The sequence below is a fragment of the Nomascus leucogenys genome, chromosome 19 (genome assembly GCF_006542625.1).
Source record: "Nomascus leucogenys isolate Asia chromosome 19, Asia_NLE_v1, whole genome shotgun sequence".
Classification (NCBI taxonomy): Eukaryota; Metazoa; Chordata; class Mammalia; order Primates; family Hylobatidae; genus Nomascus; species Nomascus leucogenys.
This window is the reverse complement of record NC_044399.1, coordinates 63,936,313-63,962,013: the sequence shown is the minus strand read 5'-3', so window position 1 is coordinate 63,962,013 and position 25,701 is coordinate 63,936,313. Positions and strand designations below refer to the sequence as shown.

At 37.9% G+C, this 25,701-nt stretch overlaps 1 long non-coding RNA gene across 1 annotated transcript in view; it reads right to left on the bottom strand.

Moving 5' to 3' along the window:
- The window catches only part of LOC115831516, a 76,856-nt gene that overhangs the window by 15,586 nt on the left and 35,569 nt on the right, over nucleotides 1-25,701 (bottom strand). The window contains exon 2 of the long non-coding RNA XR_004027010.1: nucleotides 19,182-19,658. This is a non-coding gene — a long non-coding RNA (uncharacterized LOC115831516). The remainder of the gene's footprint in view (nucleotides 1-19,181; nucleotides 19,659-25,701) is intronic.

Sequence of the window (25,701 nt, the reverse complement as noted above, 5' to 3'; positions counted from 1 at the left end):
GGACTCTCTCAAGAAAAGAGATTAGGGCCCTGCAGTGTGACTGGCCTGGAGAGGAAAAGAGTCACACTAGGTCCTGAAATCTATCTCCTCCAGTCAGTAAACTTTTAAAAGCAGAATATCACAACAATAACAAATGAATACTAAATAGGTAAATTTCAGCCTAAAGATCCAGTCATGCAGTAAAAACACTAAGTAAAGTTTCTAAAACAATATACAAAGGAGTGGGTGAGGAGCATAAGATTGTAAAAGCCACATGGGCTGGAAATTCACTTACCTCGGCTCAGTATGCACTATTGGTTGAACTTGGTGCTAGTTTCAGCAAACAGAATTAATTTCAAAGGCTCTCTTTTTTGACAAACTAAATTTATAAACACAGCTATTTGCTAATAAATGTGACCTTTAAATCACATTACTCTAAATACAGACTTACTCTGTGTACAGGCTAGGGGCAGAGAGCCTGGAGAAAATCCTTGAAGGAACCAAATAAGCTCTCCTCAACCACTCAGACCTTTAACAGACCTCAAATGGCCCATTTCTGCTCAAGACTTCACCCATTCTTCCATTTATTCAGAAAATCCGTGTTTAATCTCTCAAGTAACTAGTAGGCATCAGGTGCTAAGTGAATACTGTAGATACAGAAATTAATAGAACACATTGTCTTCAAAGACTTTGCATTTGCAGCCACAAATAGCCACACTTACACAAATAGTATCAGTTCTTTAACACTTGAGACATACAGTGTATACATTTTCTGGATAAAGTCATACTTTGAAGGGGAAGAGGGTCATCTCACCTGTGACAAGACAGACAGGAAGGCTTTGAAGAGTTGACTTTTGATTTGGTGCTGGAAGGATGGTTATTATTTTGGCAAACAAAGAAAGGTTGGAGATCATTCCCAAAACAGCAAGAAACAGGAGTACAGCTAAGGAACAAGAGAGAGTGGATTCATATTTATTAAGCACCTACTGTGTACAAGGTACTCTGCTATCTCTAAAGGCAAAAAGATAAAAAAAGTAAAGCGAGTTTAATCAGAGTGGGTTATTAGATTGTTTGGAAAGGAAAATGTTCATAACCTCAAATAGCTGTGGTATCAAAACTGCATAAAGCAAAAAGTAGTAAAATGATAGATTATACTACAACCAAACAACCTTTAAAAGACTGTCAGGCCATTCAAAAGCTTTCTATGATCTGTGACCCAAATTGTAGGAGTTGAGTGAAAAATAAGGGAGAAAAGGTAGTTAAAAGTAATTTTATAAGTATCTTGAATGCCCAAATTAGACATGTATAGTTTGGGTTGAAGGCATTGGAAGTTGTTAAGTTTTTGAGTGTGGCCAAAACTGTTACTAGATGTTTGAGAAATTAATATAGCAGCAAGGTAAATATACTGATAGACCCAAATGAGAGAAGATTGGAGAAAGGGAAACCAAGTATGTTTGGACATGGGCTTTTGTTTAACATTTATATACTAAGGAGTGTTTTCTGGGCTGTTTCTGATTCCATTACACATTATATTACGGTATTCCCTGTTTCCTCCCCTTGTTCCCTTGACACTGCCAGCAGCCTGTTCATTTCTGCTATTGTACTTTTCATCCTCTTTCCTATCTAAAATTGATTTCTGCATCTCATGACGATAGTAGGGTTCTCAGCTCTTTACATTTATGGATTAATTTAGTAACAGCCCTCTGAAGAAGGTTAACTCCTAGCTAGTGCCTAGGGCAATGTCTGAGTACCTAAGACCGAGTATGGTACATTATAGGTGCCCAGAAACTATCCATTAAGTAAGTCTCCATTCCACAGATAAGGCAACAAAAGCACGCAGAGGTTCAATAAGTTGCTCAAGGCCATACTATAATTAATTTCTGGAGCTGAGCTTCCGCCTCAAACAGGAACGTCTTGATCACAATTCCACATCAATTGTTTTTCTGTTTCAAAGATGTTCTTGTTCTCTTTCTGCAGTGCTACCGCTCTTTCCTTACTTATTTATTGAGACTTTTTATTGACCTAGCTTGGCGTTTACCAATCCTTATCTATTTGTGAGCCACATAATCCAAACATTTCTTAAATGTTTCCAGAGCTCAGTGGTGTGAGTATCTTCTCTGACTGAGAGCATTCAGTGTTTTTGCATTTTTGTTTGCTTAAAAACGTTTTGGGTTTGGTGTCTCCTTTTTTCTGAACCTTTATCTCCTAACTGGTTTCTGGGTTATTAAACCTGAAGTTATGAGAACCAGAAAATCACTCACTGAGATACAAATAACAGATAGATTAGATCATTAAAAGGTGAGTGAGAGGAAACTGGTTAGAATTCCATCTCCAGTTTGTCTGACATACATCAGAGCACACACACAGACACACACACACACACACACACACAAATACACCCCACACCAATCTCTGTCTACAATTAGTCTTCTGCCACTGCCTATATGGGAAGCCATCTGTTTCCTTATTCCTAGCTGTATACTTAGCCCTCTTGGGCCCTTAAGTATAAGATTGATTGACTACAGTATTGCATATGTTATTTAAGTTTCTAGAGGTTCCTAGCAATTTTCTAGTTCTAGGTACTCAGCATTTATCTGTCTTCAATAGAGTGTATGATTTTTGAAGACAATAACCACATTTTTTCATATAACCATTTCCCTTCCACTGACACTCCCAAGCATATACCAAAACACCTAGAGGACACTAAATAAACACTCCATGCACACACACACACACACACTTGCACAGAAATGGTAGTGACCTGCTCCCTTTCAAACACTAGTTATTGAAATTGTACTTCGGGCCTAGACTTTTTCTTCTGTTGATTCACTTTCTTGTAAAGGTTTCATCAGGAAGAAAGTAAATGCATTAGCTTTTTAATTTAATTTCATATTCTGCAATAAACAACTTCCTTTTTTTCTAGCCTATTTGAACCAAAGACCTCATATGCCATGGCTCTTTCCCAGGCTTTCAAAGACTGAATTAGACAAACCTACAGCAAGCAACCAAGATTATAATTTTATATATTACTCAGAAATATAACTATGAGCATCTAGTATACATCAGATAAGTTTGTCTTCACTAATAAATATAAGATATAGTACTTTAACTCTAAGAAATTCTTAGACTCGGTCAGGCACGGTGGCTCACGCCTGTAATCCCAGCACTTTGGGAGGCCGAGGTGGGTGGATCACGAGGTCAGGAGATTGAGATCATCCTGGCTAACATGGTGAAACCCCGTCTCTACTAAAAATACAAAAAATGAGCGGGGCATGGTAGCAAGCGCCTGTCATCCCAGCTACTCAGGAGGCTGAGGCAGGAGAATGGCGTGAACACAGGAGGTAGAGCTTGCAGTGAGCCGAGATCGCGCCACCACGACTCTAGCCTCGGCGACAGAGTGAGACTCCATCTCAAAAAAAAAAAAAAAAAAAAGAAATTCTTAGACTCATCTGAGAAAGAAAATACAGGTTGAGTATGTTTTATCCAAAATACTTGGGACCAGAAGTGTTTTAAATTTCAGATTTTTTTGGATGTTGCAATATTTACATATACATAATGAAATATCTTGGGGTTGGTCCCAAGTCTAAACACAAGATTCATTTATGTTTTATATACACCTTATACACATAGCCTGAAGATAATTTCACATGATATTTTGAATAATTTTGTTCATGAAATAAAATTTGTATACATTGAAACTTTGGAAAGCAAAGGTGTCAAGTGTGGAATTTTCTACTTGTGATGTCATGTCAGTACTCAGAAAGTTTCAGATTTTGGAACATTTTGGTTTTTGCAGTTTTGGATTCGGGATGCTGAACCTGTATAATAAACCTAAGATGAATTATTGTATGAGTCTATAAATTTTAAATGTCAAATAGGTAGTTCAGACAATGAGAATTATATGACATTAAAACAGTGTTTGCTGTTGATGCAGGAGTTTTTACTCCTTAGCTCAGTTAGATCCAGGTTCTTGTCTCATGACCAGGAAAATTTAGGTATGTGGACATCGAAGAGTGAGTGGAGTAGAATTTGTTAAGCAAAAAGGAAAGCTCTCAGCAAAAAGAGGGATCCTGAAAGCAGGTTGCCAGTTGCCCCCCTTCACTGTTGAATATGAGGGCTTCCATATCTGCTGATGGGGCTGGGTTCCCTATTCGTACAAGGCACGAATTCCTGGCAGTTCCATCCTACCCTTCCAGAGCCTATGTGGGCCCTTACTCTGAGCCACTCCACATTTGATTTATTTCCCTTACTGCACGTGTGTTAAGGGATGGAGGTTTTTACCACATGTTTAGGCAAGCCATCTGTGCACAATGACCTTGGTGGGTCGGAGATTCTCCGGGGACCCTCCCCTATCTGCCTAGGAGAGTTCTCTGCCTCCTGCCTCTATTGCTGTGGGCCAAAAGAGTTCAAAAAAGCTTCACAAGACTGGGACTTTGCCTTTAAAAAGTTATATTTCAAATTGGCAGGAGATGGAGCTTTATGCATGTACCCTCTTTCTTCCTCCTGGAATGTTGTACTAGATAGCTGGCTTCCTTGTGTCACAAAGACCTAGAGTGTCACCTGCTCAGAGACACCTTCCTTAACCGCTCAATTTAAAGGATTTGCCTTACCATTCCCTAGCATGGTACCTAGTGTTAAGCCTCTCTGTAACACTTACAATCTGGTATTTTTGCTTTTGCTTACTTGTTCATGATGTCTCCTTTTTCTAAAATGTAAGTTCCATAAGAGCGATGACATTGTCTTGTCTATAGTGTTCACAATTCCTTGAAGACTGTAATAGGTGCTCAATAAATATTAGATAGATGCATGAACAGGTGAATGGTTAAACAAATTATAAAAACAGCATGGGAAAAGAGACGAAGAGCTAGAATACAAAAAATAAGTCTGGCAAAGCAATGATTACAAACTAAAATGGAGAGGTTTTATTAAGAAGCAGCAGGGAATAAAATGAATGAGGGATATAACCAGGCAATTCACAAAATTTAGAGCCAAAATACCAAATCAGCATACAAAAACATACACAATCTCATGAGTTATTAAATAAATGGTAATTAAAATAATTAGCTTTAAGACTGACTAAATGTTTAAGATGACAAAGCCCAGAATTGGCAATATTTCTCAAATTCACCACTATTGCTGGAGGAAACTCTGTGTCAAATCCTGAATAATCTACATATCATTTGACCTAGCAATTCAATGCTTAGAATTTATCTTAGGAAATAATTAGGCGAAATTGGGTTTCAGGAGTCTGAGACTCAGAGTCGTTTATAAAAGTGAAAAATTGAACACTGTGTAAATGTGTCACAATGGACAATTAGTTTAATGGATTACGGTATGTTCAGGCAATAGAATACTATGCATCCGTTAAATAGGTTGTTTTAGGCGTGAAAGATGTTCATGATCCATTGCTTGGTGAAAAATTCACTTACAATACAGTGTAAGTGTATATAGTAGAATCCCAATTTCATAAAAACAAAATAAAAAATTAGATTTATGCATTGAAAATAAAGTGGACTTCCAGGACCAAGATAGTCAAGAAAGAATTAACTGCTGTAACTGTCACATCAAATGAAGCTGTACTGTCCAATTAGAAAGTTTGGGTCTGAATTATTGATAGGTGTAAAAAAACTAAGCAAACAACACAAAATCATTATTAACCCTAGGGAAAACAACATTCTACGATAAGAGAACAATTGCTTTAGTGCACAACACAGTTCAGCTGTGAATAACATTTCCAAGCCCTCAGAAGTGCAAACACTGAACACTGATATCAATTAAAAGGTTTTGTGATACAACTATTCTATGAGAAAATGTGAGGGGAAGTGTGTGGGGGTGATTTAAGAAAGCTGAATTCCCTTTGCCCATAGAAAAAACCAACTGAAGAGGCTGAGGTGAGAAGACTGCTTGAGTCCAGGAGTTCAAAACCAGGCTTGGCAACATGGCAAAACCCTGTCTTTACAAAAAATAAAACATTAGCCTGGTATGGTGGCATGTGCCTGTAGTCCCAGCTACTCAGGATGCTGAGGGGAGAGGATCACTTGAGCCCAATAGGTTGAGGCTGCAGCGAGCCATGATTGTGCCACTGTACTCCAGCCTGGGCAATAGAGCTAGACTCTAAGAAACACACACACACACATACACACACAATAGATAACATCTAAAATAAAAGTCAATAAATAACACTATAAAGATATTATTTAGAGATATATACCAGAAGACATACAGTAATTAAAAGGTTAAATACAAGTAGTGGGACTTAGAGATGAAAAGTGTCAGTTTTCATTATAAGTGCTATTAAAATTTTGAATAAACATATGCCCATATTGATCTGATAAAAAATTAAACTTGAGGCTGGGTGCAGTGCCTCATGCCTGGAATCCCAGCACTTTAGGAGGCCGAGGCAGGAGGATCACATGAGCCCAATAGTTTTAGACTAGCCTAGGCAGCATAGTGAGACCTTATCTCTACAGAAAACAAAACAAAACAAAACAAAAAAAAACTTTAAAAATTAGCAGAGCATGGCAGCATGCTTGTAGTCTCAGCTACTCAAGAGGCTGAGGTGGGAGGATCAATGGAGCCCTGGAGGTCAAGGCTACAGTGAACAGTGATTGCACCACTGCACTCTAGCTTGGGCAACACAGCAAGACCCTGTCTCAAAAAAAAAAAAAAATTCAAATTGAAACAAAAATTAGGATTTTGACAAAAATTTTTTTTGATTTTCTACTTTATCTGGATTATATAACACATCAAGGTCTACTTTACATTATCAGAAAAAAAAAATAGTTTCCAAATGAATAGCATTCAGTTAAACAAAGGTTGAGTGAGGTCTTTTTTGTTCATTCCACTGTCTATTCATTTTTGAATAGGTGTTCTATGGCAGTGTTTACGAAGACAAAATGCCTTAAGAAGCAAAGTGCTTCCCTACTCTTGGGAATCCAAATGAGTTCTGATGAATCAGACCAGAATCAAACGGCGCTTCCCTCAATAGCAGATTTGAGTCTGGACATTTTCTAACTGCCCCTAATTCCCAACTTGATACTACCATTCTTCATCAAGTTCATGTTCTCAGCTTCTCCAGCTGTGGGACTTAGGGAGGCCACCTGTGGTGATAAAAGAGTAAATAGCAACAGAAAAAAAAAATACTGTATAAGTTCAGTTTGATGACGCAGTCTCACTCTGTCATCACTCAGGCTGGAGTGCAGTGGCATGATCTCTGCTCACTGCAACCTCTGCCTCCCAGATTCAAGCGATTCTCCTGCCTCAGCCTCCCAAGTAGCTGGGACTACAGGTGCATGCAACCACGCCCAGCTAATTTTTTGTATTTTTAGTAGAGACGGGGTTTCATAGTGTTAGCCAGGATGGTCTTGATCTCCTGACCTCGTGATCCACCCTCCTCGGCCTCCCAAAGTGCTGGGATTACAGGCATGAGCCACCACACCCAGCCTCAAACATTTCTAATGTATACCAGGCACTGTGCTGGGTCCTGGAGGTACAGAGGTTGGATCTGATTAAAACATTGTTAAACAATTTCATACATTGTGGCATGTACCAGGATAAAAATATTACAGGGCATGGTAGAAGCCCAAAAAGAGACTAGAAATGTCTAGTTTAAAGGAAGTAAGATTTAGGAGTAAGAGATGAAAAGTAAGAGTAAGCATTTAAGGCAGGTTTAGAACATGAGGCCCAAGCCAGACAGACTTTGACCCTGATCTCAGCTCTATCTTTTATGGAACCAATAGTAAATTACTTAACTTTTTCCAAGCTTTAGTTTTCCCCTCTGTCAAATGGGGATGGTAATTGTAGCTCTGAAGGTTAAAAGTAATGTATGACAACCGCCTAGTGACTAACAGGCACCCAAAAATGCTTCTCACAGCTGGGTGTAGTGACATGCACCTGGAGTCTCAGCTACTTGGGAGGCTGAGGTGGAATGATCACTTGAGCCTGGCATTCGCACCACTGACTCTAGCCTGGGCAACTGTAAGACCTTGCCTCCAAAAAAAAAAAAATGCTTCTCATTCTGGTCATTATTTTCATATTTGAATAACCTATTAGGTAGAAAGAGTGGAAGTCTTCTTGTTCTTCCAGAGGGAAAAGACTGGTAGGCTTCAGAGAAAAGGATGTTAGTTTTCCTCCAGAGACAAAGTCCTAGGGAGAGAAGAAAATATCTACAATAGGCCGGGCGTGGTGGCTCACGCTTGTAATCCCAGCACTTTGGGAGGCCGAGGCGGGCGGATCACGAGGTCAGGAGATCAAGACCACGGTGAAACCCCGTCTCTACTAAAAATACGAAAAACTAGCCGGGCATGGTGGCGGGGGCCTGTAGTCCCAGCTACTCGGAGAGGCTGAGGCAGGAGAATGGCGTGAACCCGGGAGGCGGAGCTTGCAGTGAGCTGAGATTGCGCCACTGCACTCCAGCCTGGGCGACAGAGTGAGACTCCGTCTCAAAAAAAAAAAGAAGAAAAAAAAAAAAAAAAAAAGAAAATATCTACAATAATTTGTAGAATATTTTACAAGAAAAAGATATAAGCCTTAATTTTTGGATGGAGTGTGGGGTGTGCTATGTCCAGGAAGAGCTTTAGACCTTCCCACAGCATGTCTGTTTTTTCATGAACCAGCATACCATACAGCAGTGAATGAATTTCTTGACTCGGAATAAGGGCAATGAAGCAGTGGAGGGATTATTAGGCAAATATCGGTCGTGGAAACAGAAATGAGCAAAATATTTTTAGTTACCCAAGATAACTAGTAACCGAGAAGGTGGGGGTGATGGGTTTCTGTGAGGACCAACAGTGTTAGAATAAGAGGCCCCTGCCCTTGATAGGCTTTCTCAGTCCATCAGAACTCATAAATAGAAAAGCCTTTGGGAAAAAGGGTTTTGATTGAAGTAAAGCACCCATTAAAAATAACATAATAATTTTAGGCCAGGCTCCGTGGCTCATGCCTGTAATCCCAGCACTTTGGGAGGCCAAGGCAGGTGGATCACGAGGTCAGGAGTTCAAGACCAGCCTGGCCAAGATGGTGAAACCCTGTGTCTACTAAAAATACAAAAATTAGCTGGGCATGGTGGCGGGTGCCTGTATTCCCAGCTACTCGGGAGGCTGAGGCAGAGAACTGCTTGAACCCGGGAGGCAAAGACACCACTGCACTCCAGCCTGGGCAACAAAAGCAAGACTCTGTCTCAAAAAAAAAAAAGAAGATATTTTTTTCAATAACTAGAAATTGAATAAAAGAGTAATGTCTTTAAAGTTATTTTTTAATTAGCCTAAAATGACTTTCTCCACTCCTTGCTCACCCTTTTCTGTAGAAAATAAAAAATTTTAAAGCAAGTTAGCAGTAAGTTCAGGGAAAAAATGGAGAGCATTTTTTCTAAAAAGAATTTAGCATGTTCAGAGAAACTTAATGAAGTTTAAAAACCTCTGGAAATAGAACTGGAATGTCCTTTCGCTGAAGTCATTAAATATCACCCTATATTAAACCCTGGTTATTTTTTAATAAAGAAGGCTTAACAAACTCATGGCTATGAAATACACTTGGAATGGACACATAATTTAAATGGAAAAATCATCCCAGAGTTTTGTGATCAAATATTTTCTTACATGGTGAGAATCCAGTGACCTTAAAGTGAGAGCAAACCCATTCACAGCAGTGAATTCCCTCTAACAGATATAATTTTCAACCTTGTAAAAGAGTACCTCAGTTTCATCCAGTCCTACCTGCCACACCCATTCTTTGGAACTCATGGAGAAAGGAGTAAGAGAGCAAAGATATATACATGCTAGATGGAATCTGTGGTCACTTAGCTACTTTGGAATGGCTACCCAGGACCTGGAATAGCCACAGAAAGACCTTGAGTAAGAAAAACGAAGGGGCAATATTAACACAATTCCCATCAGCTTAAGGAGGCAGGACTTCTAGTTCTGCAGGACAGCAGAGTCGGATACCATGCAGAGCCACCCACTAATAACATTTAGAAATGCAGGATAAGACACTACAGCTTTTAAAAATCTGTGGCTGTGCTCAAGTAAAGAACATCTATGGCGTGCCCATGGCAGAAGCTAGGAGAGAGCTGAGGGCCACTGACGGAGTTACATGAGGGAACACTCGCCGTTAGGAGTAGTCATCCAACCCAGTTACCTAGAATTTGACCCTTGGTGAATTGCTAACTCACTTACTAAAAACTGGGACTACTAAACTGTCCAGTAGTTCAGAGAGACCATAAGGAAGTTGTCTCAGCCACGGTTCTAGCTGGAAAAATAGAAGACGAAACCAGTAAATAATTCTCCCATGAGAGCTCAGCATCCCAGGCATCTGGAGTTTGTTTTCTACTACATTCATGGCGTGGGAAATCTTTGAGCTGAAAAGGTAATGTAAAGTTGGTCTTAGGCTGATAGTGGCTCTGGGCTATTCAAATGAAGCAAAGCAAAAACACACTGGAGGGATTCCTTAACTACTCAGGGTTCCCAGATTCTTAAATAAAAAGACAGTTTCTGTTACAATTCCAAATTATAAAATGCACAAGGAAATTACTCTTGTGAATGAAAATAAACAGAAATAGCAAACTTAAAAACTACAGCTCAGAATATAAAATAATTGAAAAATAACCTGAAAGGGAATACAACGTGCATATTTCAGACAATTAAAGGTATTAGAGGTACAGAAACAATAAGGTGAAAAAGAATTAATCAACGAAAGCTAACCCTGAGTACATGACCCAGTACATGAATGAAAGATACTAGAAATCAGAAATTTTAAAGAGATGTTAAAAGACACAGAGTATGGATTAAGAAAATCCAACATGCATCTAGTAAGAATTTCAGAAAGGCAAAATAAAGATAATGGGAAAGTAATGATATTCAAAATGATAATAGTTGAAAACTATCCAGATTTCATTTTTAAAACCATGAATTTTTAGATTGAAGAAGCACAATAAGTCTAAGCAAGATAAATGAAAACAGATTCACACTTGGACTAGTTGCAGTGAAGTTATATGAAATATAAGGAAATCAAAATATCCAGGAAGAAAAACTAGATTACTTAAAATAGGACAATAACCCGAATAGCAGCAGAATTTCTAATAGCAACATTAGAGGGTAGAAGACACTGGAATAATATCTTCAAAGTACTGAGGGAAAATAACTAGCAACTTAGAATGCTATTATCAACTAAACCATGACTAAAAACTGAGAGTAAAATAAAGACATTTTCATGAAAAGTTATTACAGTTTGCCACTAACAGAAAATATTGTTTTTTAATGCTCACAGTTAGGCAAACAATATAGTTGGTAAGTCTATAGGTAAATCTAGACAGGCATTGACTCAAACTATCAAAAAGAGAAATAATGAATAGTTTAAAGGATTTTTAAAATAAAATACTGAAAGCTATTACAAACTGAATAAACGATGAGATTGGAATAAAAGTACTTGAAGTTTCTTGTCCTGCGTCAGGTCACAGATGCATGTTTAAAAGCTAATGGCTACCACTAAAACAAATAGGAGCGGAATCTGTGATTTCCAAACAAAGGATAAAAAACAATTCGATAAAGCTGTGTTCTGCATATGTGAAGTTCATTTTACCTATACTCGTCTCAATTCTTATCTTCATGAACAGAATATTTCATATAAATAAGCACACAAAAACTTCATAATCAAGCCAGTACAAGGCAGGAAGTTAAAGAGAATTAGAATTTTTAAAAAGCTGATCAAGCACAATAAACGTAAAGAGATCATCTTATTAATTAAAAAGTGGAAACTCTTATAATAGGAAAAGTTTTACCTATATGCTGTTTATAAGGAGCATATCTAAAATAGAAAAGTAAATGATAAAGGATAGAAAGACATACCAGGCAAATATTAACCAAAAAAAAAAAAAAAGCCACTGGTGAAAAAATAGTATCAGATGAAAGAATAATTACGACAAAAGACATGATTAAGAATAAGAAGGACATTACATATTCATTAAAGAAAAAATTTATCAGAAAGATGTAATAATCACATATGTACCTAATGTGAACATATATCTGAAAGAGCCAATCTTTCAACATGGATTCCAAGTGGCTAACCAGTCCTAAATTTAAAATAGAGCCAATGACCATTGGCTGACTACAGGTCACACACATACTCTGAGTTCTGCCAAAACCAAGACCTCTGTTCCACCTTGATACTTCCAGAGCTCACCTGAACCAACCAATGTTGATGCAAGCTCAGTTGTATCAACAAACAGGGCTCGGCTGTATCAACCAATCAGAGCTCAGCTCTGTTAACCAGTCAGAACTAAGCCAGTTTGAATCTTTCATTTGCATAAACAGACCATATTAGGAACCTGGACAGGAGCTTTCACTGTGAAACCCAAAGCCTCCCTTTGTTCTCTGGAATGCACCTTCATTTTACACTGAGGGCTGTGTCTCCCCAGTTTGTAAACTGTTTACTGCAATAAAGTCTCTTTCACATTCCTTTTCAGAGAACTTTTGTTCACACTAACAGTTTAGCCTCAAAATCTACAGAAAACTGACACAAAAGGAAAAGAAATTTAGATAGCAACATAGTGGAGATTTTAAGATTCCTTTCACAGATTTGATAGATCCATAGTTGATAGATTAAGCAGAAATCAGTAGTTACATAGACAAAAATTAGTAATTATATAGACAATTGAGACAACATAATTAACAAGCTTGAACAAAGAGACATATATAGAACTCTGAGAATTAAAGAATACACATGTTCTCAAGCATAAATAAACTTTTAAAAATAAATTGTGAGTGCAATTTTCATGCACCTGTAGTCCTAGCTACTTGGAAAGCTGAAGCAGGAGGATTGCTTGAGCCCAGGAGTTAAAGGGCTGTAGTGTGCTATTCTTTTGCCTGTGAATAGTGACTACACTCCAGCCTGGGAAACATAGTGAGATCCTGTCTCTAAAAACTTTTTTAATTAAAAAATTACAAATTAATAAATTGACCACATAGTATGCTACCAACCACGTCCTAACAAATGCCAAAGAATTAACATTCTATAGACCACATCACAATAAAATTAAAAGCCAGAAGCAACAACAATAACAAATTTAATATATTTGGAAATTTTAACAAATACTTATAAACAACTGAAGAGTAAAGACGAAATAAGATTTTAGAACAAAATCATAATACAAACACTAAATACCAAATCTGGGAGTCAACCAATGATGTGTTGGTAAATGTATTCCAACAGGTTCCCCAAGCTGGTGTGTATATTTGGAGGGAAAGGGGGATGGGAAAGAACTATTATAATTGTAGCCTTTGTCAATATCCATTGTGTAAATATCCCACCTAGTCTATTTCAAGCTACCGACATGAAGTGTGAAGTTGGGAAGGATACACACAATAGATTCCCACAAGCCAATAGGAGCTACAGTAGGCTCCAGCACACCACTGCAAATAATTAAAATATATCTTTAAATGCATACGTTAAACAAAGAAGGAAAGTTGAAAATGACAATACTCAGTATCTAAATCAAAGGTTAAAAAAAGAATAGCAGGGTAAACCCTAAGGAATTAGAAGAAAGGAAATAATAAAGAGCAAAAATTAATAGCATTAAGCCAAAGACTCAGTCATGAAGAGTAACAAAAGAAAAATGGTTCTTTTAGAAGACAAATTCGATGGACCAATATCTGCTCACTTGAACAAAAGAAGAGTAATGCAAATAAAAATAAATAATATTCTTAATAGAAAGGACAAGACATAATAGGAATGTAGTAGAAAATTAACAGATAAATATTATAAATAATTTAATGCCAAGAAATTTAAAAGCTTACATTATAAAGGTAATTTTCTGGAAAAATATAACACAACTGGCTCAAAAAGAAATATAAAATGTGAACATACATATTACCATCAAAGAGACTAATTCAGGCCACCTCCCCCCTGCTGCTGTCCTTTCTAAATACACACGCAAAAACAATCTCCAAGCCTGGTTGGTTTTACAGGTAACTTCTGCCTTCAAGAAATGGATCATTTTAATACTGTAAAATTACTTCAGAAGAATAGCAAAAGGAAGAAAGCTATCCAGCTCATTTTATGAGGCCATTAACTCTTGAAACAAAATGAAAAAGAAAATCTGTAGGCTAATTTCATACATGAACAAAGCAACAAACATACAAATATTTTATTTTATTTATTTTTATTTTTAACTTTTTACATGCAAGGGTACATGTGCGGATTTGTTAGATGGGTATATTGTGTGGTGCTGAGGCTTGGGTACAATTGAGCCCATCACCCAGGTGGTGAGCATAGTAATCAATAGGTAATTTTTCAAGCCTTGCCCTCCTCCTTTCTTCTCCCCTCTATAGTACCATTGTGTATTGTTTCCATTTTTATATCCATAAATAACATATTTTTAAAATCTAGCTATATAATTTCTTAAGCCATTACTAATTAAGATTTATCCAAAAATGTAAAACTGCTTTGGAAGATCTATCAATATAAATTACTGCTTTATCAGATTAAAGAAGAAAATCTGGTTTCTTTAATAAATGCAGAAAAGGTATTTAATGGAATTTAACAACCACTCTTCATGAAACCAAAATATCCCCCCAAATAAACAAATTATTTTAAACAAACTAGGAATAGATGGGAACTTCCTTAACTTAAAAAAGGATTCTTTCAAAAACCTATTGCAGGCAAGGTGTGATGGCTCACGCCTGTAATCCCAGCACTTTAAGGGGGCCACAGTGGGAGGATTACTTGAAGACAGGAGTTTGAGACCAGCCTGGACAACATAAAGAGAGACGCCTCATCTCTTAAAAAAATTAAATAAATAAATAAAAATAAATATTTAAAAACTATTACAAATATCAAATTAATTATGTCAAAAACATAAGAATACCCCTCATTCTACTTTCAATGTTATACTGTGGGTTCTGGTCTTCATAACACAAAAATAAAAGAAAAAGTTAAAATATTGAAGTGTTTATAGCAGCCTTATTCATAATAGCTCAAAACCTCTAAACAACCCAAATGTCTACCAACAAGTGAATCAGTAAACACACTGAGTTATTCCACACCATGGAATACTATTCAGTCATAAAAGAAAGAATGGGTCTACTTGGGAGGCTGAGGCAGGAGAATTGCGTGAACCCGGGAGGCAGAGGTTGCAGTGAGCCGAGATCGTGCCACTGCACTCCAGCCTGGGCAACAGAACGAGAATGTCTCAAATAAAAAAAAAAAAGAAAAGAAAGAATGGGTTACTAATACAGGCAACGACATAAATGAATCTTAAAAGGGCATTGTGGCATACAAAAGCAACCAGTCTCAAAATAATATATACTTTATTATTCTGTTTATATAAAGTGCAAGGACAGGAAAAACCAGTTGATTGGTAACAGAAAAAAGTATTGTTGGTTGCTTAGAGTTGGGAGATGGGAGTGGACGGGCAAGGAAGCACACGGTGACTGAAGTATTCTATATTTTGATTGAGGGTGTTAATTACGTAAGAGTATATAATTATCAAAGCTAACTAAAATAAATAATTAACATCTGTGTATTTTATTGTATGGTAATTATATTCAATCTTTAAAAAGCACAATAGATACAAAAAGCAAAAGATTAAGAAAAAGCAGAAACATAATAGATTATATATGTGTATACACAGAATATGCAAGAGAATTAATTATTAAATACTAATACTAATAAATTTAAGTAGTCTTGCTAGTAATCAATATATGAAAATCAAGTTATTTTCAAAATGTATTTTTAAAGGACATTATTAACCACAGCATGAAAAACTTTAAGATACCCATAAATAAATCTAATAAATGATATGCAAGATTGTTATTGAGAAAGCAACAAAACTTTATTGAAGGAAGTGAGAAAGTACTTACTATATTCATGGATGGCTGGGTTCAGTACTTTAAAGATGACAATTTTGGGCCGGGCACGGTGGCTCACGCCTGTAATCCCAGCACTTTGGGAGGCTGAGGCGGGCGGATCACGAGGTCAGGAGATCGAGACTATCCTGGCTAACACGGTGAAACCCTGTCTCTACAAAAAATACAAAAAAAATTAGCCAAGCCAGGTGGCTGGCGCCTGTAGTCCCATCTACTCAGGAGGCTATGGCAGGAGAAAGGCGTGAATCCAGGAGGTCGAGTTTGCTGTGAGCTGAGATTGTACCACTGCACTCCAGCCTGGGCGACAGAGCGAGACTCCATCAAAAAAAAAAAAAAAAAAAAAAAAAAAAAAAAAAAAAAAAAAAGACATTTTTTCCCAAATTTACCTATAAATTCAATACAATTTCAATAAAAATTTCAGTAGGGTTTTTCAAAGAACTCGGCAAGCTGATTCTTAAATGCATATGAAAGAATAAAAATTCAAGAATAGGCTAGACAATTGCAAAGAAGAAGGAGGAGAAGGAGGCAGAGAAGGAGGAAAAGAAAAAAAGCGGGGTGGTTATCCTTTTGAATATTGATACTACATTATCATGTAAAACTACACTAAACAATGTGATATTGCCACAGGGAATAGAGAGCGTAGGAATAAAACCACTTAGATATGTAAATTTGGAATATGACAGAGATAACATCACAAATCACTGGGCAAAGAATGAGAGTATTTATTAAATGATGCTGAGACATCACCATATAGAAAAAGATAGATCCAACTATTTATATGAAAGAGAGTAAAATTGGGTACTACTTCATAGCATACTCAGTCACCTAAATGTGAAAAGCTAAATTTAAAAAGAATATATAGAAGAATATCTTGATGACATCTGAGTACCGCCGTATTACTTATAATGCTAAAAGCATAAACCATATGGAGAAAAGAAAGTATTGAGAATGTAACTACATTAAACTAAATACTTCCATGAATCAAGATGACAACAAAAAGAAGGTCAATAGCTACCATGGGAAGGTGTTTACAACCTATATAACTCACTTTATATCAGCAGAATGTCATAGAATTCGTTGAAAATCAGACAAAATGAAAATCCAAGAAAAAACAAGCATAAATAGATAATAGGCATATGAAAAGATGCTCTTACCTCTCTAGCAATCAAAGAAGAGTCCAAATGAGAATAATGAAATACCACCTCACACCAGTCAGATTGGCAAAAATCAGTGAACTCAATGATACGAAGAATTGATGGAGTTAGTGGGAAATGGAAAACCTTATACAGTGCTGGCAGGACTGCAAATTGGTACAATTACTTTGAAGAGCAATTTTGGAACAACTGAAAAAAAAATGTTAATATGAGTAACCTACCAAGCAGAAATTTGGCTTCTAGATGTTTACCAGAGAGTAAACGCACAAGGATGTACGTTCAAGACTATTTGTTGCAACATTGTTCATAATAGCAAAATAACTGGAAAAAGACCCCACAAATGTTATAAGATTATATACTTTTTAAAAAGACAAATCCTAGGTATAGCTTTTTATGGTTGCATACATGTTTAGAGAAAGTATATAATGATACATAGCAATATCCATATAGCAATGGGATATGGCAAAGGGCTCCAGGGCCAGATTGCCTGCATTGGAATCCTGGCACACCAGCTGTGTGGCCTTGGACAAGCTGCTTAACCAATTTTTTTCTCAACCTCTCATCTATAAAATGAGGGATAATAATAGTATCTATGTCATACATCTGTGGTGGGCATTTAAGGAGTTAATGTATGTAAAGTGCTTAGAATACTGCCTGGCATATAGTAAATTTGCGGTTTTTATTACCATCATTATCATCATCATTGTTGCTGTCATCAACATCATCATCAAGACAATGGTTACCTCTGGGAAGTAAGGGGGAAGGATACAGAGAAATCTACAGCTTTATGTATAAGTAAATATGCCTACATATTAACATATATTAAATTTGAGTTTAATATGAATACATTGTTGGGTGTATTTTAGTATATGGCTGTTGATGTCATATAACTGGGATTTTGCTGTGTGTTTCAGATAGTTCATATATTAAAAGTGTTTTTATGTAAAAACATGAATATTCATTGAAATATTATGGAAAAATGTTTAAACTTTATTATGGATTGAGTGACTATAAGATGAAGGTATTCTAGGAACACGTTTTTGTGCAAATGCTTGACAGCTAGCTAGCAACAAGCATGTTACAACTGCAAGTTACAAGTTAATATTTGAAAAAAAGAAAAACCAGAGAAATTAAAAGTATTTCTTTTTAGGCACATCTGAGATCCAAAGTAGCAGGAAATGCAGTTTCTGGGAAGGACTTAAACACAGAGAACCTGGAGATGCCACAGAAATACTGTTAGTTGATATAAGTATTAGAAAAATATATTCCCTGAGAAAACTATTACAGTATCCTGTAGAAGATTTATTCATTTTAAGATGAATATTTATTGTTCTTGAATTATGTATGCATTTATGTTTTCTGTTTGTCTTTTTGCCTGAGGCAGACTTCAGCTAGCTATATTTTAAAGAGAAACATAAAGAAAACTTTTATATTCTTTATGTGCATACACCATAATAAAGGCTTTAGTGGCTGTATTCCTAGAAAGATGATTCTCTGTCCTGGTGCTTTCAGTGGCAAGTGAAAATAGCCATTGATACCTTGCTCTTGCTTAAACAATGGAGCTTCACTGTTTGCAAACCTAAGGAGTCTGGGAGGAAGCTGTCCTAGCATTTGTTCAGCTGCTCAACAACACCCACAAGACTCAGGCTTTTTCTGACTGCTTGTTTTGCCCTCCTTTGTGTTGGGATGTTTTGCCCAAGGTCATGAGATAGCTGCAGCAACATTAAACATTATGTCTTCCCACAGCCAAGTTCAAAGGCAGAAACAAATGGGGTAGCAGAACCCTTGCTTATCTCCTGTTTTATCAGACAGAAAAATCTTTCCCAGATGCTCCTTAAGAGAACTTCTCTTCTACCACCTTGGTGACCAGAACTGAGTCACATGGACATCCCTAAATAGTTCACTGGCAAATGGAATTGGGTTTGTCGTGACTGTGCGAGGCTCATCACGAATTTGTCGCCTAGGACTGGAATCATACCCTTCTGGTCTATTGCCACCTGTATCTGAACTAAACCAGGGTTGTATTATCAAGGAGAAAGAGCCACAAAGAGGAACACGGGCGAGTCTTACCAAATGGAAAAGGCAAAGGCGGAAAACAGAGAAAACACAGAACCATGTATTAACTACTCAGTTTTCTCTGATGAGATATTTCACTTGTGGCAGTCACTATTGGCTGTTGGGAATTACCCACCTCTTTCTTGACAAGAGTACAAGATTTGTTTATATATTGGGTGACCAAGTGTTTTCCAAAGGACTCACCTAGTGGTGAATCTTAATTGCTCTGTACCCATTGTGGTAAGCACATCCCTGTTGCCAGCGACTGCTTTAGGAATGAGAAACGGAATGTGAAGAGAAATCTTCGGTGGAGCCTCTAGAAAGGGGCAAGAGAGAGGAGACCCTCTCCCTGGTCATGGAGCATTGTGGTGTAAGGGTGTCTTTACTGTCACTGCTGCTGCCATGGTGCAAGCCTGAAGGGTGCAGGGCTTTAGCCACCATAGTGAAAATGGGTCCTGGGTGATATTGTTGAGCTCTAGATTAATTAGCCGTTTAACCACTCGACTCCCAAACTTCTTAGAATGTGAAATAATCATTTCTCTTCTTGGCTTAGGCCATTTTTGTTTGATTTTTCTGTTGCTTGCAGTCAAATCATCCTGACACCATACTCACACTGAAATGTATAAAGCAAGTAATTTAGTGAGAGGTTTTAAAAATCTAGATAGACAAAGAGCTAACAGAAACACATCTGGCTGCTTTAAACTGGTTGAATCCACATGTTCAGAATAATCAAGTCCCACAATATTTAAAGAAAACCTTTTATAAAAGGTTTCCTATGTATAGGACTTTTCTGTGCCCCACGATGAGGCAGAGACTGAGAGGGCATAGGGATACAAAAAAGTACAAAATGCATGATCCTTAAATACAAGAAGTTTATAATACAGTTGAGGAGAACATTGACAGTAAAAATCCTAAATGACACATCAGTTTTAAGGTAATCCCATTATTTTCAAGGATGGCACCTATTATCAACCAAGTAATAAATTATACTATCATATCATAATGTATCCAATGTTAGAATCCCTCACCACACAAAAATCACTGGGTCCTAAAGTATATAAGACAAATCTTTAAATTCATTAGATCAGTCCTTCTTTTGAAATAGCTGCTGATGCCTGTAATCCCAGCACTTTGGGAGCCTGAGACCATCCTGGTTAACATGGTGAAACCCCATCTCTACTAAAAATACAAAAAATTAGCCGGGCATGGTGGCGGGCACCTGTAGTCCCAGCTACTCAGGAGGCTGAGGCAGGAGAATGGCGTGAACCCAGAAGGTGGAGCTTGCAGTGAGCCGAGATCGTGCCACTGCACTCCAGCCTGGGCGACTGAGCAAGACTTCATCTCAACAAAAAAAAAAAAAAAAAAAAAGAAATAGCTGCTGACATCTGAATAGATTTACTTTACCCCTAAGCAAACTGAAAATTCATGAAGGCATATGTCCAATTTTTCACTGAGGCATTTTACCATTTATGAACAATCATAGACTCATTCATTTAGTAGAGTCTAAATTAATGAGACTTCACTGTACTTGCATTTGAGTATGGTGATTTCCAACTTGATGGTTTATCTTTAATTTGTGGATGAAAATAAAACTAACAGAGATGGCAGAGAGCAGGTTGACCCGCTTACACTTGATGTATATGTTTTGGTATTTGTGGAGAAAGTGCCCAAAGCAAGAAAGACTCTAAGTAGTGATGGGTGCATTCTGCCTTCCTAGGGACCCTGAAGGAGATGAAGGGTGCTAAGTCTTTGCAGGAAGGCAGCAACCCAGATATGAAATATTTGGGTTCTGAATGTGTCTACCAGAGCATATATTCATTAAAATTCCACTCTAGACCATAAAACAGATGCATCAATAAATAAAGCAGTAGCTCTCACTAGCTAAGTCAGGTTTGTTTCATATTTTGTTGTAGTGACTTCTAAATAAACTTTGGTTGTAGTGTGAGTGATTTAGCAGCCCTGGCTTTATTTTTATTTTAAAATATTTAATTGCCAAAATATTATATATATTCAAGGTGTACAATGTGATGATTTGGTAAGCATATACATTGTGTGCTGACTACCACAAATTAGTTAACACATCCATTACCACCCATAGTTACGTGTGTATGAGAGAAAGAGAGAGAGACGAGGTCGCTTAAAATCTGCTCACTTATCAATCTTCATGTAAACAATACAGTATTATTAACTATAATCACCATGCTGTACATTAGATCCCCAGAGCTTACTTGTCTTATAACTGAAAGTTTGTACTCTTTGAGCATCTCCCCATTTCTCCCACTCTCCAGCATCAAGGGACGAGAGGGTGTTTCAATTTCTAAAACATTCTCTTCATTAGAACGATTACTGTCTGTATTAGTCCATTCTTGCATTGCTATATAGAAATACGTGAGACTGGGCCAGGAGTGGTGGCTCACACCTGTAATCCCAGCACTTTGGGAGGCCAAGGCGGATGGATCACAAGGTCAAGAGATTGAGATCATCCTGGCCAACATGGTGAAACCCCGTCTCTACTAAAAATACAAAAATTAGCTGGGCGTGGTGGCAGGCGCCTGTAGTCCCAGCTACTCGGGAGGCTGAAGCAGGTGAATCGCTTGAACTAGGGAGGCGGAGGATGCAGTGAGCTGAGATGGCGCCATTGCACTCCAGCAAAAAAAAAGAAAAAAAAGAAATACCTGAGACTGGGTAATTTATAAAGAAAAGAGGTTTCGCTGGCTCATAGTTCTTCAAGCTGTACAGGAAGCATAGCAGTTTCTGCTTCTGGGGAGGCGGCGCTCAGGAAGTTTCCAATCATGGCAGAAGGCAAAGTGGGAGTGAGGCACTTTACAGGGCTGGAGAACGAGGAAGAGAGAGAGTGGGAAGATACCACACACTTTTAAACAACCAGATCTCAGGATAACTCACTCACTCACTGTCGATGAGAACTGTACTGAGGGGCCGGTGCTAAACCATTCATGAGAAACTGCCCCCATGATCCAACCACCTCCCATCAGGGCCCGCCTCCAAGGTTGAGGTTACAATTGAACATGAGATTTCGGTGGGGACACGGATCCAAACCATGTCACTGTAAGGGGTATCTGCCCTCCACTTCTCATGGAATCCTGCAATCTTGGAGGAGAGCATTACTCCATTGATTGTTAAATGAGCCTGTTTTAGTGTCAAGGTCATGAAAGACAAGAAATGAAGCTGTCCCATATTGGAGGTGACTGAAGAGGTGTGATAACTTAGTGCAATGTGGTGTATCCTGGATTGAATCCTAGAGTAGAAAAAGGACACTAATGGAAAGACTGAGAAACCCCAAATAAATTCTGCAGTTCAATTCATAGGATTATACCATGTTAATTTCTCAGTTTGGATTAATGTCTCATGGCTACCTAAGACACAACCGTAGGGTGCAGAGCATACAAAAACACTCTGAATATCTTTACAGTATATTTTTATTTTTTCTAGGCATTTAAATTTACCACATCAGCCTAAATTAAACTTTTTAAAAGTAAAACACTTTTAATAAATTATCTTCTGTGTGACAGAAGATACAATGTGTTTTTCTCCAGAGAAACCGATAACGTTTGCAGAGTGATTATTGGGTACAGAACCTACTTTGAAGAAATTCAGGCAGCTTGCTGGACTTTATTTCAAGGTAAATATAATGACCACTATATAGGCTATGTGGACATAGCTCATTTTCTCAGGTGAGATTTATGGAAGCGAGAAAAAGGTTAAGGTATACACTGGCAAGTCTGCTACTCATTACCCACTTGTCAGTTTGTTTACCAGCTGTGTTCTGAGAAAGAACTAGAGTTCCAGGAAGTTAAGAGGCAGGCCAAGGAGGTTATTGGGAAGTGAGAGTGTGGACCTTGGGTTTCCAGCCTTGTGTACATAACAGCTATCCTTCAACTATACTTTGGAGATATTTTCTGCATAAGATTTCATTTGGTTAAAACGTTGTATTGCATGGATTTGTCCATGGGGGTGTTCAGAGGTTCTCTTTTGTATTTTTAAACTATTTGTATGGAAAATGTCAAATATCAACAAAAAATAGAGAAAATAGTTCAGTGAATCCTCATGTACTCATCAACCAGCTTCAATAATGATCAACTCATGGCCATTCTTGTTTCATCTATACCATAATCACTCCCCCAGCAACAGCTCTCATGTCGTTATTTTGCAGTAAATCCCAGACATTACATCATTTTATCTGTAAGTATTTCTTTATGTATCTCTAAGTGATATCATTTTTGTAAAAAACATAACCGCAATATCCTTATACCTTAAAAAATGAAAAATAGTGCCTCATCAAATTTAAGTTTCCGTCGTTACTCATAAGGTTTTTTTTCAATAGTTTGTTTAAACAAGATCCATGACTTGCTTTTGCTTTTTATGTCTCTTAATTGTCATATAATCTAAAGGTCCTGCCTTTTGCAATGGTTTGTTCATTCTGCAGAGCTTTCCAGTTTCTGGGTTTTGCTGATTAGGTCCTTGTGGTATCATTTAACACATTCTTCTGTCTCTAGGCTTTTCTTCTGCTGACTGTTCTGTAAACATTCTTTTCCATGCTGGTCTCTGGTCTGGCACCATTGGTGACCTCATTCACTGCTACAGCTTTATTCCAGCCCACTTGAGATATGCACACCCAATTGCTGGGTAGAAACCACCAATTAAGTAGCCCACAGTCACCTCCAATTTCAAAAAGTCTGTCTAAAACAGAGGGCACTGTCTTCTCTCCCTTCATCTACCAAGACTTCATCCCTCCAGCGTTCCTTCTCCTCAGTGAATGGAACCACATTCTGCACCAGGGTCCATGCCAGGAACATGGGCTCCAACTCCATCTATGACTCCTTTCTCTTCTGCACCCCCTACATCCAATCCATTCCAGTCCCTGTAAATTCTCCCAGAACCATCTAACCCGTCCACTTCTCTCCATGTCCAAGGCCAGCAATCTTGTTGATGCCACTAGTATCTCTAATCCTGGATTGTTTTAGCAGCATCCTAACTAGTTTTCCTGTCACAATTCCTGTGTTACTTTAAATTATTTTCTCATTCTGCTGTAGAATGATCTCTTGAAAATAAGCCTGTTTGGGCCAGGCGTGGTGGCTCATATCTGTAATTCCAGCACTTTGGGAGGGTGAGGTGAGTAGATCACCTGAGGTCAGGAGGCCAAAACCAGTCTGGCCAACATGGTGAAACCCCTTGTCTACTAAAAATATAAAAATTAGCCAGGCGTGATGGTGGGCACCAGTAGTCCAGCTACTCGGGAGGCTGAGGCAGGAGAGTCGCTTGAACCCAGGAGGTGGAGGTTGCAGTGAGTTGAGATTGTGCCATTGCACTCTAGCCTGGGCAACAAAGTGAGACTCCAACTCAAAAAAAAAAAAAAAAAAAAGAAAGGAAAAGAAAATAAATCTGATCATGTTGCTCTCCTATTTAGAACCTTCAATGGCTCTCTATTGCTCTGAGAATAAAAGCTAAATTGTTAAACACAGAAAACCCTTTAGGATCTGAACCCTGCTTACTTTTCCAAATTCATTTCTCCCCTCCTTTCCCCCTACTTTCTATCCTGCACCCCAGTCATCAGAGACTTCTCCTGTATCTCCAGATATGCCTCCAAGCTCTCATGCCTTTCTCCATTGCCCTCATTCCTTTTTCCCCCCTCACTTGCTTAAACCCTACTTGTGTGTGGACTTCTTCTGCTACGTGCCTTCAGATCCCCTCAGTGTAACCACCCAAGGACTGTTTTAGTTATTCCTCCAGTATGTTCTCACACACCTGGATTTAGCCCTAATCATAGCACTGCTTGCATCCCACTGCTTGTATGTGTATGTAGCAGTGCTTACTATGTACTAGGCTTTGGTTAGGACCTGAGTATATGCAAAGAACACAACATGCTTCCAACTCTTAAGGAGATTACTGTGTAGCATTTAATTAATGAATTGGCTGAATTGATAAGGAAATGTGATGGTTGATTTTATGTGTCAACTTGACTGGATTAGGGATACCTAGATAACTAGTAAAAATATTATTCCTGGCTATGTCTGTGAGGTTGTTTCTAGAAGATATTAGCATTTGAATCCTTGGACTGAGTAAAGATCGCCCTCACCAATGTGGGTGGGCATCATTCAATCCATTAAGGGCCTGGATAGAATAATGCAGTGGAGGAGTAATGCATTCGCTTTCTCTTCTAGAGCTGGGATGTCTATCTTCTCCTCCCCGTGGACATCAGAGCTCCAAGTTCTTGGAACTTTGGACTCTGGAACTTACACCAGTGCCCCCCACCTCCTTCTCAGGCCTTTGACCTCAGATTGAAAATTACAGAATTGGCTTCCCTGGTTCTCTGGGCTTTGAACTCAAGACTAATTTACATAATTGGCTTTCCTGATTCTCCAATTTGCAGATGATGTATCACGGGACTTCTTGGCTTCCATAATCTTATGAACCAATTTCCCTAATAAATCTTTTCTTATATCTCTCTCTACATATATATCTTATTGGTTCTGTTTCTCTGGAGAAACCAGACTAATACAAGGAATAAAAGAATGGTTCAATCAATTAACCAATGAGTAAAAATGCTCATGTAAATGCAACCTAGGTCTGAATAGATCGAAGGTAAACAAGATAATTCTGATTTTCAAAAACTTTTATCAAGCCGGGCAGGGTGGCTC